Below are 13,197 nucleotides of genomic sequence, written 5' to 3' on the forward strand. Positions count from 1 at the left end.
GACGGAAAAAGAAAAATTTCAAATTGTTTTAGAAAAATTATTTTCGGTTGCGGGGTTCAATTACAATAATTTTTGGTGAACAGACATACCCACGAAATCCTGCGCATTTTTGAGAAAAAAATTCAATACGAGCGGAACTTTAAACGTTAATAACTTTTTAACAAAATCCCCATCAACAAATTGATATTCGTGATTTTCGTCTTATTTTGGCCTCTAGAATGTCCCATTAAAATTTTCCCCAGGGGTGACGGAGCACCCTGTATAGTCCTCAAAAGACAGTGGCTTGATAAGGATCAACCACCCCTACTAGATCCGAAAGCAAACATCCATAGCAAAAAGATTTTATTGTGTGTATGGTGGGATTGTCAAGGAATAATTCACCACGAGTTGTTGAAGTCAAATTTAACGATTACTGCGGATAGATACGTTCAGCAGTTGCAAAGAATGCAAGTGAAACTACATGAAAAGCGTCCTGCACTCGTCAATCGCAAAAACGTCATTCTGTTACACGACAAAAAACGTCTGTTAAAAAAACGGAAGTTACTTATGACTCGACCTAATAAATAGACTTTTCGTGGACAGGAAGCAAGGTCGCCTCCAACAGTGGCAACAAAACAATTTACATAACCGTAGAGGGAAAGCAGCGAGACGCCTGTTGGTGCGATAATTGGATGAAACTATTAACGACGATACGACGCAATGTGACGCGAACAAGGATTTTCAAGCGTCGTACAAATTGAATCATCTGGCGTCGCGTCGGTGCGCGCCGTTCCGTTGTTAAAAATTTCCGCAATGGCGGCGAGAGAACTCCGGGAGAGTCTTCGTCGCGATCGATCGCCCGTCGTCGATCGAAATTTATGCTCAACCGAGCATCTCGTTAACTCCGCGACGTTAAAAGCTATGGAGAAGGATAATAAACGTACGTGACGGGCACGGAAACAGCAAGCTTGTTTTCCTTCACCAACGTACAAAGAAGGAAAGCGCTCGATTTTCGAATATTAATCGTATTTAATACCAAGGTTCGACCATGTTGATTTTCCTTGTCAGACACGTCGGTAAATAAATTTGAATTTTCTAAATTTTGCATTCAAACCACTTCCATAATTAGCGACACGGATGACTGTTAAATTCCTGGGACATCTATCTGTCTCGTGTTACGTAATCGAGCAGACATTGTACAAGTTTAACGATCATCTCTAATTTACCTCTCGTAGATAATACGCGAAATGTAATAAATACATATAATAATTTCTTTCTCTCGCGCGTACTCAGACATTCCGAACTGAAACGAAAAGTAATTAATATTTGAATACTATAATATTCCATTCGTTTCGCGTACTCTTTACGAGCATTAATTAGTGCATTGGAATTTTAATCGGAACGACCAGCAAAGGGAACCGACGAATGTATTAATATATTTAAAAACAAGCCCGTACCATTTACAAACGTGGATGGTAATACGATAAAGCTGCTGTACCAATAAATTTAAACTTCGGATCAATACGAACGGTAGAAATAAAAATAAATTTACTAATGGTTACATTACCGCTCTGTACAGTTTATTTTCTGCATTTTCTGGTGGATAATATTTTTAAAATTCAAATGGTCACGAATTTTATTCTTTGGCAAAAGAAAAATGCCACAAGCAAGATATTGAAAATCGTTAGAATTTAACCTCTTTGACAGAAGTTTTATTAATTAACAAATCGAAAGGCATTTGTACGCCTCCACGCTGGCATAATACAACCTCGTCTATCTGCGATTGCAACCTCAGGCCATTGATATTCATTTTCCACGCTTAATCAAGGACACGTAACGACTGACAAATGGGCCACCAACAGCGACGATGATGTAAGGCAGATTCGACCTTTCGACTAGTGTAAAATCATAGATATATATTATTCCACATCGCTGACATTTTCTTCTACTCGCCGTGGATAGGACATTTAATTTTATACAGGGTGTTCGGCCACCCTTGCGAAAAATTTTAATGGTTCACTCTAGAGGCCAAAATAAGACGAAAATCAAGAATATCAATTTCTTGACTGAGGCTTTATTAAAGTCATTAAAAAATTTCAAATCATTCTGAAAAAATTATTTTTGGTTGCGGGGTTCAATTACAATCATTTTTTATGAATACACATACCTCTGAAATTCTACCCACTTTCGAGAAAAAAATTCGAGTAGCTACTGAAATTTTTAGACGAAATTAAATAATTTCAAATCATACTAAAAAAATTATATTTAATTACAGGGGTCAATTACAAGCATTTTTGGTGAATACACCTACCCCCGAAATCCTATACATTTTCTAGAAAAAAATTTGAGGTGTGAAATTTTTCGACAAAATTAACAAATTTCAAATCGTTGTGGAAAAATTATTTTCGGTTGCGGGGGTCAATTACAATAATTTTTGGTGAATATACCTACCTCCGAAATCCTATCCATTTTCTAGAAAAAAATTCGAGGTGTGAAATTTTTCGACAAAATTAACAAATTTCAAATCGTTATGGAAAAATTATTTTCGATTGCAGGGGTCAATTACAATAATTTTTGGTGAAAAGACCTACCTCCGAAATCCTATCCATTTTCTAGAAAAAAATTTGAGGTGTGAAATTTTTCGATAAAATTAACAAATTTCAAATCGTTATGGAAAAATTATTTTCGGTTGCAGGGGTCAATTACAATAATTTTTGGTGAATAGACCTACCACCGAAATCCTACCCACTTTCTAGAAAAAAATTCAGTACGGGCAAAACTTTAAACTTTAATAACTTTTTAACGAAGTCTCCGTCAACAAATTAGTATTCTTGATTTTCGTCTTATTTTTGCCTATAGAATCTCCCATTAAAATTTTTCCCGGGGGTGGTCGAACATCCTGTATGACAGTCAGACACGACTGTGCAAATATAATGAACAATTTTTCGAAAACAGCGTCGTACGGAGAGAAAGTATGAGAACCCCTGGTTTATAACGATTATTGTGTTGTCCGCGACGATTCTGATTTATGATCAATCGATACGGATTGTTTCGTCTACTGTATAGGAGCGCCACAAAGTTCAATTCTCGAGAGAATTGGGCGAGAGAAAATATTCAAGCGCAAGTGGAAAAATACATACGCGGAACGATAAAAAAAACAATGTTAAATAATTATATTCGAAATAATCTGATTATTTCAGAAAAATTATTTGTTGTCTTATTTTAGATGAATTGTTAGTTTCCGAAGAACCGACGATCGATCAAAATTCTATGGAATCGATAAAATATACAAATGCGCGAATCGAATAGTATTCGATCAGGAGATCAATCTTCTTCGCTGGGATTCGACGATACACATTCGGTGACACTCGAAGGAATTATTGCTCCACGTTCGAGCATTTCATTTTTCATATACCGTGACATCGAGAAACGTCTCGAGCAGTCGAGCACGAAGAAAAATTCCAACAATTTTCGTCCTGATACCGTTCTCCCAGAGTCCGATTCCGAGAATAAATATTGTTAAAATACGAAAGGAATCGGAATCGACTGCAAACTGTACGATATTTACCGTTAAGTACATTTAGGTTATAAAACCAAACCTTACTTTAAAAACCCCATTCTTTCGCTATACTTGATATATCGTAGTTGTTTATTTACTTTTCGTTCGTTAAATACAGTCGTGATGGATGAAAAAGTCACGTTCGCAGTTTAGGATTTCTTGCAAACTCTTAAAAACTGTTGGTACCGAGCCACTCGGATCCACTGATCGTCCCGAACAGTACTTCATAACGAGTATCACATGCCTATCGGACACTTCAGATGTTACCAACCCAACGAGCTGCGGCCATAAATCGTCGCCTCGATAGCGTTATTCATGCCGGACAATCGACAGGAACTGGCGGAGGAGACATCCGAGAAAAGATCGATAAATTATTTATACGCGAATCTAATTTTACCTTCTATTCAACTTTCAGGCAAAAGTGACGACAATCTCGACATCGATATTCCCGTGTTCAGATTCAGTGGCGTAGGGAAACCATGAAACATTTTTCTAACAGTACTCCGAGTCTTCCTACGTGTGCCTATATTTATACGTATAACAAATAAAATTTTGTAGAAGTTTTCTTCCCATAAACAAGGCTACGGATCTATTTAACTTTGTTTAACATTGTAAGTAGAAAGAGAAATCAATTTTAGGTTAAATAGTTGGTATTGTTGTATATGTAACTTAATATATGCTCGTTGCAACCGATGCTCGTTCCGACTCAAGGTGAACGTTAAAATAGACGAGCAACGTCTAATCATAGAATTGCTCGTCGTTTTTTTTCGCGTCTCCTGGCGTTCCTCGTTCGTTACAAATCGAAGGGTGACCACGTGTTCCAAGTCCCGACGATAAAACTCGGAATTTGTCCATGGAGAGAGGATCGAGTTTCGGTTAAGATAACGATTGAAACGTAACGCGGGTTTTAGCATAGCTAACGTTACTTTCAAAGAATCGTCGTCCAGGATTTAATTCACGCCGATGCTCAGCCGTCGGATTGCCAGCCGGGGAGATTGGGTCTCGAAGAAATTCGATTCCAAGTTAAGAATACACAATCTAGCGACAGGCAGGAAGTTCTCTTGCATCCTTTTACCATGAAATTACGTGGAAATTGCTTTTTACCGTTAAACTCGATGACTGCTTGAATAGCGTTTCGTATCTAATTTCTTGGTTGCCCTTTATTCTTCGACCATGTAGCTGTCCCGAGGGAACAGCATTACATGGCTGAGATGGAGTTTTCAGTGAAAACAAGCAATAAAATTGGTCGCATACTACCGTTGCTAAGTATTTACTTGTCCGTAGAACTGTTCTTTCGCGGCAATAAACAATACCAAATAGTATTTTTAAAAAACCCCCTATTATTAAGACTGAGATTTTTAATAAAATTTTGTACAACTCTGTCCTTTGCAACCATACTTTATTTTATCGAACATAACACGAACGGAAGACCAACAATCGTTGGTTTACATTTCGAACAAGTTAGAAACTGAAATCGGCCCAGCGAGAACGCGGACGAGACATTAATCTAGTCGAAACAAGAACTTCCTTCCACAAACGTTTCTCGTAACGAGTTTGTTAACTAATAGAAGGACTAACGCTCTGCTAGCAATTGCTCATGACAGGACACTTCTTCGTACGTTTATCGTTCAACGAAACACGAACTGGTCGTATCGGTAATAAAAATAGGTCAATGTTACGTTTGAAATGGAATATTCAATTGCTGGTCTAGATATACTGGACACGACTATTAATTCTAGTTTAACACGTTCAGTGTCCACGCCTATTGGCGAACCCACTCGAATGTGCAGAAAATCGATGATTCTCGGTAGTAATAAATATTCAACCTTTTATTTTAAACAACCAGCATTATTATCCTTATAATATACCCGCGTTTTTTTTCAATTTTTGTAGAACTTTCAATTTGTACCCGTGATTATAAAAATGGCGTAGAGAAGGAACTATCAAAATTCGATAAAAATATCTAGCGTTAATATTAATAAAAATTGTACTAAAAAAACTGAACTATGTTTTAAATTGACTTAAAAAGAGTCAAGTGTTAACTTATTATTATTCCGGTCACTGTACGACTACCAATTGGGATAACGAAGTCAAACACGAAACACCTCTGTCAAGATTTTCAGTGAAGATAGCTACAACGATGCATCATGGTGCAAAGAGCGAGTTCTGGCCTCGTTTCATCACTGACAAGTTAAGACACTCGAGTACTCGGGGTACCGAAGTGTATCGCGTCCATTATAATTATCCGAGAAAATCAAATTTCCGCAGAGAAAATTTATCGTACTTGCCAAGATGCTCAGGCAAGGCAACTTCATCGATACATCGCGGTGTAAGAAACAAAGTGCCCTAGTTTCATCGTCAACATCTTCCCCAGCGTCCTTAACCGAAGTGAACACTCGCGGAGCCTCTAACGTCGTAGCACGAACGAATTAACAAATTACGGGAGAAACACAGGCACATCGTCGACCGGTGATGCGTTAACGACCGAGAAAATTATTTTGGATACGCAGCAATTAATTAACACGAGCTTCGTCGATGTAGTTCATGGGACGGTGTTTCGCAGAAGACGAACTTAATATTTGATATTATACATTTCATAAGAAAACAATCATTTAAAATAAGTAATATATGATCGAAAACGTCGCCAGTAATGTAGCATTGCATTCTAAAAATCATGAAGAACCTTCGAAACATAACCTCTCGAGATCCTCGCCCCAACACGAACATTATTCAAACGAAGCAACAAATTGCAAGTAAAATGCCTCTGGGCCCATTTACGCAGAACAAAGATTGACTCTGGGAAAACATTCGGTGCTCTACGTCGACGTGGTTCAACATCTCTGCCCTATCAAAACACTCCGACGGGCCAACGTCAACGACGCATTCTGATGCGAAAAGGGAATCTGTCCCCAATATGTACTCCTCGAGGATGGTCGGAGTTAGCCAAACTCCGAGTCCACTTGGACTCGTTTCAAACGACAAGGGGGGTAGATTGAATGGAATCTCCAACGACTGTCCGACTGAATGAAAGGGAGAAAGAAAACGTACGGACGACGGGGAGGAGAACGCGTCTCGTCCAAATGTTGGGGGGGAGTGGGGGTTGTTCAAAATAGCCTTTTTGCCAACCGCGCGAAACCGTCGATCAGCACGCGGATGACAAACGATTTGGTCCAAGAGACGATTCCTCGCGCGATTTCGTACCGTGTCCGTTCACCGGCTTTCCATCGAGGAACCGACGGCACTCGACTCGACTGGACGCGTGTCTCCGTCGAGAGTTCGAACGCGACTGAAACAAAAGTCCCTGCGTTTCCCCGCAACCTCGCGCTGCGTCGCGCGCCAGGCGCCGGGTGGGGAGTGGGGAGGAACTCGGAAGACCGTCCAGCCGTGGGACTCCCATCACCCGGAAACGAATGGACAAAGAAGCACGGAGACCAACGGTGGCTTTTCTTTAACCCTTTGGGGTCCGAAACATTTTTTATATTTAGTTTCAGGTGGTTCGTGTGCAATTTAGCTGCTAAGACTTATGCGTATTTCCTTATCGTAGCAACCGAAACCCGATTAAAGTATGTTGTGAAGTAAAAAGCTGTCTTTTTCCTTCGTTCATTTAAACTTTACTTCTACGTATTTTCATGGCCGGGGTATACAGTTCCATAATGTTAACGACTATGTGCACGTGTTATAGAGTTAAATAATTTAGACCTAGGATAGGAATTCCACGTAATGTCTTGTATATTTGGTACGTTGAAAGAATACTTCGTAAAAGTATGTTTATAGTCCTATAAAAATCATTTAAGTCAATATTCTCGACGTCTTCCAAACGACTCCTTCGAGATCCATTTGTAGATTAAAGTAGGTCACCGCCTTTGTAGAATTGAACAAAATGTTTAACAAGATTACTTGCGAGTAAAAGCCATTTGAAACATAAATATTAGCGTACTGGATATTGTAACGAACATTCGTGCGGTGTTTTCACCGGATACATTCGTACTTGAGAGCCGTACTTCGCGTTTATGGTGAAATTAGAGCGAATGCGTAAAAGTATGACGTCGCGAGCGTGAAACGCAAATGCATAAGAACTTAAATTATTATGCCATGGCACGTAAAGGGCACACCTAAATGTCTCGGTTGCTTCTCAGAATACGAAAACACTATTGGGCATCGAGCGAAGGAGAAATATATCCCCCGAGGGAATTTTCTTTATACGGGATATAAAGATCATTGGATTTGTTTAGGTCAAAATTCCATCGAACGACAGGCACCAATGAATTCTTCGATCAAAAGGGACCTTTAAATTTCAGGGCGAAATAATAATACAAAAAAAAATAAAATGATGTTTATGACTGTTGCTTGAAAAATCTTACCTTGTTAGTGCAAATTACCTCAGTTATTCATTTTTATGTTCATAGTATTGTGCACTGCAGCTGCTGCAGTTTTTCCTTACATTATGCATGTAATAAAGTATGAAGGTCCTTCGGAATAAAAAAATAAATAAAAATAAAAAATGGCTCGGAACTAAATCCGAAGACGGTTATTATTATCCAGAGGACGAGGGCGTTCCGTTAGGAGATAATTTTTCATCCATGGTATCGGTTTCCAAGTGCTTCTTATTATACTTTATCGCGGTGCAATGGCGACACCTTCGTTAACAATTGTTGCAAAAAAAAAAAAGATCGTATCCTGCATTTTCGTTCGAATACGCTTACATGTACGTCAACACGAAGTCGTTACGTATTTAGGTTAAATCAAGATTGACTTTGAAAAATACTTACGCCGAGAGCTTAGCGCCGAGACTGGGATGTAAAATGGGTCACGGTTCGGCTCAGAAATTATTTAGATTGGATTAACTTTTATCGACGACAACTTTAAACTGCTAAACAACGCACGACTATGGAATCGAGCCACTAAAACGAATAACTTGGATCGAAAGGAAATTGTATGCCTCTACGATCAGTTTCATTTCAGTTGCAGCGCAAAATTCAGAAGAGGCAATAATATATGCAAGGGTAGGGCCGAAGATAAACGGCTGGAAGTCGGTATTGTATTTGGGTGTGGTGGAAGCCTAAGTTACGTGCAGATCGAAGTGCACCAGTGGGCGTGAACTTGAAGATAAGATAAAAACCAATGGATTAGGTTGGAATTGAATCTAAACAAAATCTGGGTCACGTTTGGATCAAGTTCTAAAACGGGGTCTGGGTTAGATCTAGGTTAGTACGTATGCAAGCTCGGAGATAAGGGCTCGACCGGCGGTTATGTAAGGATTAATCTCCATTACGTGGAAATACAAGACTGGGAAAACGACGAAACGAAACCATAAATCAAGACGAAAGTCTAGAAAAATAGATATACGGACTCCCGTTTCGTCCAAGATGGCTGCCCTGAAAGTTCCCGTCGATTTTTGTTGGTCCCGGGTTCTGAGGATTTTTATTCGCTGTCTCGCGATTATGAATTTTATCCGCACCTTAATAAATGTCGAACAATGGTGCCAGCCAAATTCTATTATAAGATTCTCCCGTTTGTACAGCGCCTGGCGTCGACTTGACACCGTTCGGATAGAATTATGACACCGGGCTGTTATCGTTGGAATTACTGCACACCCTGTGCATCGCGTTCCCCTTTGTATCGCGACAAACACAGGCAGAGATTGGGGAAGGAAGAACGGCAAAGCGTTCGGGCGGACTAGGAATGACGTACAAATACCTACAACGCGCGACAAAGCTACGTAGAATGCGTTATTGCAGTGACAAACAGGACGAGGTGGCGGGCTGCTGAGCCAACGAAGCACGATGGGTAAATACGAAGGATAGGGAAACACGTTGTATGGGACAAAAGATCCGAGGCGTCGACGCGCGGAGTACAACTGATTGAAACTCACGTCACTCTGCGCCTTCCTAATAATCTCCACGACGTTTCTTTCCATACCGCCATTGTCGTTATCGGCGCATCCCGCGACTATACTACAATCCCATTTTTCCTACGCGTTCCTGTTTCTCTATTCCATTATGTCTTGCCCGTACACGCGTCTCTAATTTTTTTCAAACCCATATTCTATTTATTCTATTTTTCGAAAAAAAGTTACGATAAACAAATAATCCAGTCACGTTTTACTGTGAAAATAAACGTAAACGCGAGACCCGTGCTGGAATTTTGAGAAACGATCAAATAGCCATAGCCTTTCGATGCATGAACATATCTCTAGTAGCACAAAAATATTGGATGAATATTTTTTTCAAATATTGGAAAAATATTTTTTAAACAAAAATATTTGATCTGAATATTGGAAAAATATTTTTTAAACAAAAATATTTGATCTGAATATTGTACAAAAAATATAAATTGAATGTTTAAAAAATAAATATTTAAAAAATGTGAATCCAATATTTGAAAAATATAAATTCAATATTTAAATACCATTCAATAAAATCTTCAAATTTAAGAAAAAGTTATACAAAAAATTAATCTCTATGTACATATCAACTCCTTTCTATGCACTCAATCATATTACGTTAAGACGTAAGAGCTACACGATTATTTTTATACACAACTTTGTCGCATTAATGTTCTTATAATATAAATACATGTCGATTAAGTGACATACACGAATTCAAAGTAAAATAAAAGTAAACAATTTACTTCGGATCATATTCTGGAACAAATATTTATCCATGATAAACATAAAATATTTCCTGCATATTCAAAAGAAAATATTCTACTTCTGATATTACATAAAGATTCATTTTATAACAAGAAAAAAATATCTTTTTCATAATATGAAATATATATTATCTGTATATTAAGAAAAAATATTCTATTTCTAATATGAAATAAAGATTCATTTAATAATCAGAAAAACATATTTTTCTCGTAACATGAAATAGATATTTCCTGCATATGTAAAAAAAGATATTTGTTACTTAATATAAAATAAATATTGTATGTATATTTGAATATTAAAAAAAGATTGAATACTCTTTTTAACATTACATGAATGTGTATACAATACTTTGTGCTACTAGGGATAGTAATCAAGATCGCGCACATTTTCCCGTAGCACTTTACACGGACACGCCGAACGAGTATTCGAAATGTTTAAAATCTGTGAAAATATACTAAATTCTTGTTTTCGGGTTTCAAAGAAGGATGTTATAAATATTTCCCTTTTCCGGGTAATTATCACGTAACTTTCATTAAAGCAGAGAACAAAGGTCTGTAACGCGAGATAAGTATCCACGAAGCACGTACCATCGCGTTGTGACAGATGGGTAGAATTAAAAGTAATTTATTATCGTCGCCCTGCGTGCATATTAGTACACCGTAGATTAGCGACAATGAAACACGTGAGAGAATATATTTATTGATTACAGGACACGCTTTAATTTATTACGAGCGAGTATAACAATATCCTCCCAAGTTACACAGATATAGATCATTGTTTGCTGAAATCGTAACGTTCAGGGCTAATGGAATACCGGAGCTACTCTAAACAGAATCGAGATATAATTTTATTTTAAACGACAAACAAAACCTGGAGAGCCGCTGGAGTACGATGAAACATCTATTCGATATTAATATAAAAGCTCATCTTAAATAGGTCTTGACATTTTGATTTTTTTAATTTTCAATCGTATTATATCGAGAACGATCGAGGCATTTTGTAACTGAAGCTTGGTGAATATTTATTACAGAACGCAAAACGAAAAAATATCTTTCGAACGCTGTTTCGCGAAAAATTAATAATTGGATTGGTTTTGACTTTCACAAAAAAATATCTCAAATTAAACGAGTCGAGCATTTTTCAAAAAACAAAAAAAAAAAAAAAAATAGAACATGAAAGCTTTCAATCATGTTGCAGTTCAATGGAATTTTCGTATATTAAAGAGAGCAAACGAAAACAAAACGCGCTGGGAGATCTACGTAAAAAAATTATATCTATTGTGCATAGATGAGATGTCGGCTGGCGAGTCTGACCACTCACGGGACAATCCCCTTTCGATGCAACTTCTTCGGTTCATAGGAGATTACGCTATAATCGATCAGACTCGACAGCCAATCTTTACACGGTACACGACAATTACCTAGTAAAGGGCATCGCTGAACCATTGAACCCTCGTAGCGAGAAAAAGATTTAAAAACGTCGATAAAAATTCTTTAAACGTTTAGTGTCCGTGTTGCGCGGGACCCCTCTCGCTTAGGTTTCTTCCGTCGAACGACGGAGCGAATATGGTCACCCTGTATCGCACGGAAGGAAAAGCTATAGAGGGTCAGCATAATTCGTAAGGTCGCTGGTGTACTTTGTGGGACACAGGGGGAGAGAGAAAATTGGGAAACGGGGTACAGCGGAGTGCGGAACAGAATGGACGCACCGCGAAGGGCGAGGGCAAAGGGGGGAGGGGCGCGAGGGCAGCAATGCGACGGTAGTTGCGCCGCGACGCTACGCCGTGTGTCGGATCAGCTGTGAGCTGGCAAACTCGAGTCAGCTGACTGGCCGGCCCCTCTGCTGCCACTCCAACTCTGCGACAATCAATATTCCGCTCTGCCCCCGCGATTCTGCCCGCGGCACCCGGTCTTGCTCCTTCGAGATACACACACCTTCTCCTTACTTTCTGCCCCTTGCATCTTCCCGATTTATCAACGCCCACGGGAGCCGCGTTTCCAACGCTTGACGCGCGCACCGAAACTTTAACCTTTCGTGGAAAAGCTAAACACCTATGTTCCCCACGTGCACCGACGTCAACGCACGCCTTGTTCAATATTTTGGCAATTTTGCCCGAAGTTTGTTATTCGAGAGCAATTAGAAAATTTAGAAAACAAGCTCGAGGTAATTGATAGACAGAGCCCCCGACACAATGTGTGTTTTCACGTTGCTTTTTCGACGATTGAAATCGTGTATTTTCGCGTCGACGCAACGGGCCGCGAGAGAAGTCTCTGGTCGATGGCACCTTCCAATCGCCCCGGCGAATAAATCGAAGGTTCTCCGCTGCGCGATCGTTTGTCCACGTTTCTCGATCGCTAATGAGAGATCGCAAAGCCTTTCAAAGGCTTAGCGCGTCGTCCGCCTCGTTCGATGTTCGCGCGACGCGGCCGCGTTTCTCTCCACTTTCTACAGAATGCATCGTTATCTCTCTGTGCTCGATTCGCGAACGCTTTGAAGGGATTTCGGTAGAACCGACGAGTCAAGGCCACGGTCTGCTTTCTACCCTTTGCTGCAGGGGGCGCTCCAGCGGACGCCATTTTCTAAATACGCCTCGTTTGACCCCCCCTCCCCTCGTAGATCACGATGGGATCCGATCGATACGTAAATTTTTGTACAAATATAGGCGCATCATAATTATTTTCACTACGAATTTACAAATATATGAAAAAAAAAAGACTGGACAAGAATAACCCCCGTCTATATTTTCGCTTTCCTGGCGCACGCGCTTCTTGAAAGCTGTAATGTCGTTTGGAAAACGGAAAACTGAAAACTGCAAGACTCTCTGTTACGATAGATTTCTCTGAACGCTTTTCCTCTCAGAACTCGTTTGTGCACGAGCGGAGACTCTAGTTTTGCACAGCGCGATTTACGATAAATGAAACGTGTTTAGAGTCGTTTCGAGTTAACCAACAAAGCGTACGGTTAACTAGTAGCGTGTTCTGTTTTTGAGAAAGGTCAACTGCACCTT

General features: G+C 39.4%; 1 protein-coding gene across 4 annotated transcripts in view; it reads right to left on the reverse strand.

The window, feature by feature from the left end:
* The window catches only part of LOC122401516 (MOB kinase activator-like 2), a 50,196-nt gene that overhangs the window by 22,073 nt on the left and 14,926 nt on the right, over positions 1 to 13,197 (reverse strand). For 3 of the 4 annotated variants that reach the window (XM_043403702.1, XM_043403700.1, XM_043403701.1), the window contains exon 1: positions 6,740 to 6,820. The exons of the other annotated variant lie outside the window; for it this stretch is intronic. The gene's annotated coding sequence lies outside the window, so the exon portion shown is untranslated. Of the gene's footprint in view, positions 1 to 6,739; positions 6,821 to 13,197 lie in introns of those variants that run through there. 4 annotated transcript variants of the gene reach the window in all.

This window comes from Colletes gigas, unplaced genomic scaffold, assembly GCF_013123115.1.
Source record: "Colletes gigas isolate AHSC1104 unplaced genomic scaffold, ASM1312311v1 Colletes_gigas_Sc00025, whole genome shotgun sequence".
In the NCBI taxonomy this organism is placed as follows: domain Eukaryota; kingdom Metazoa; phylum Arthropoda; class Insecta; order Hymenoptera; family Colletidae; genus Colletes; species Colletes gigas.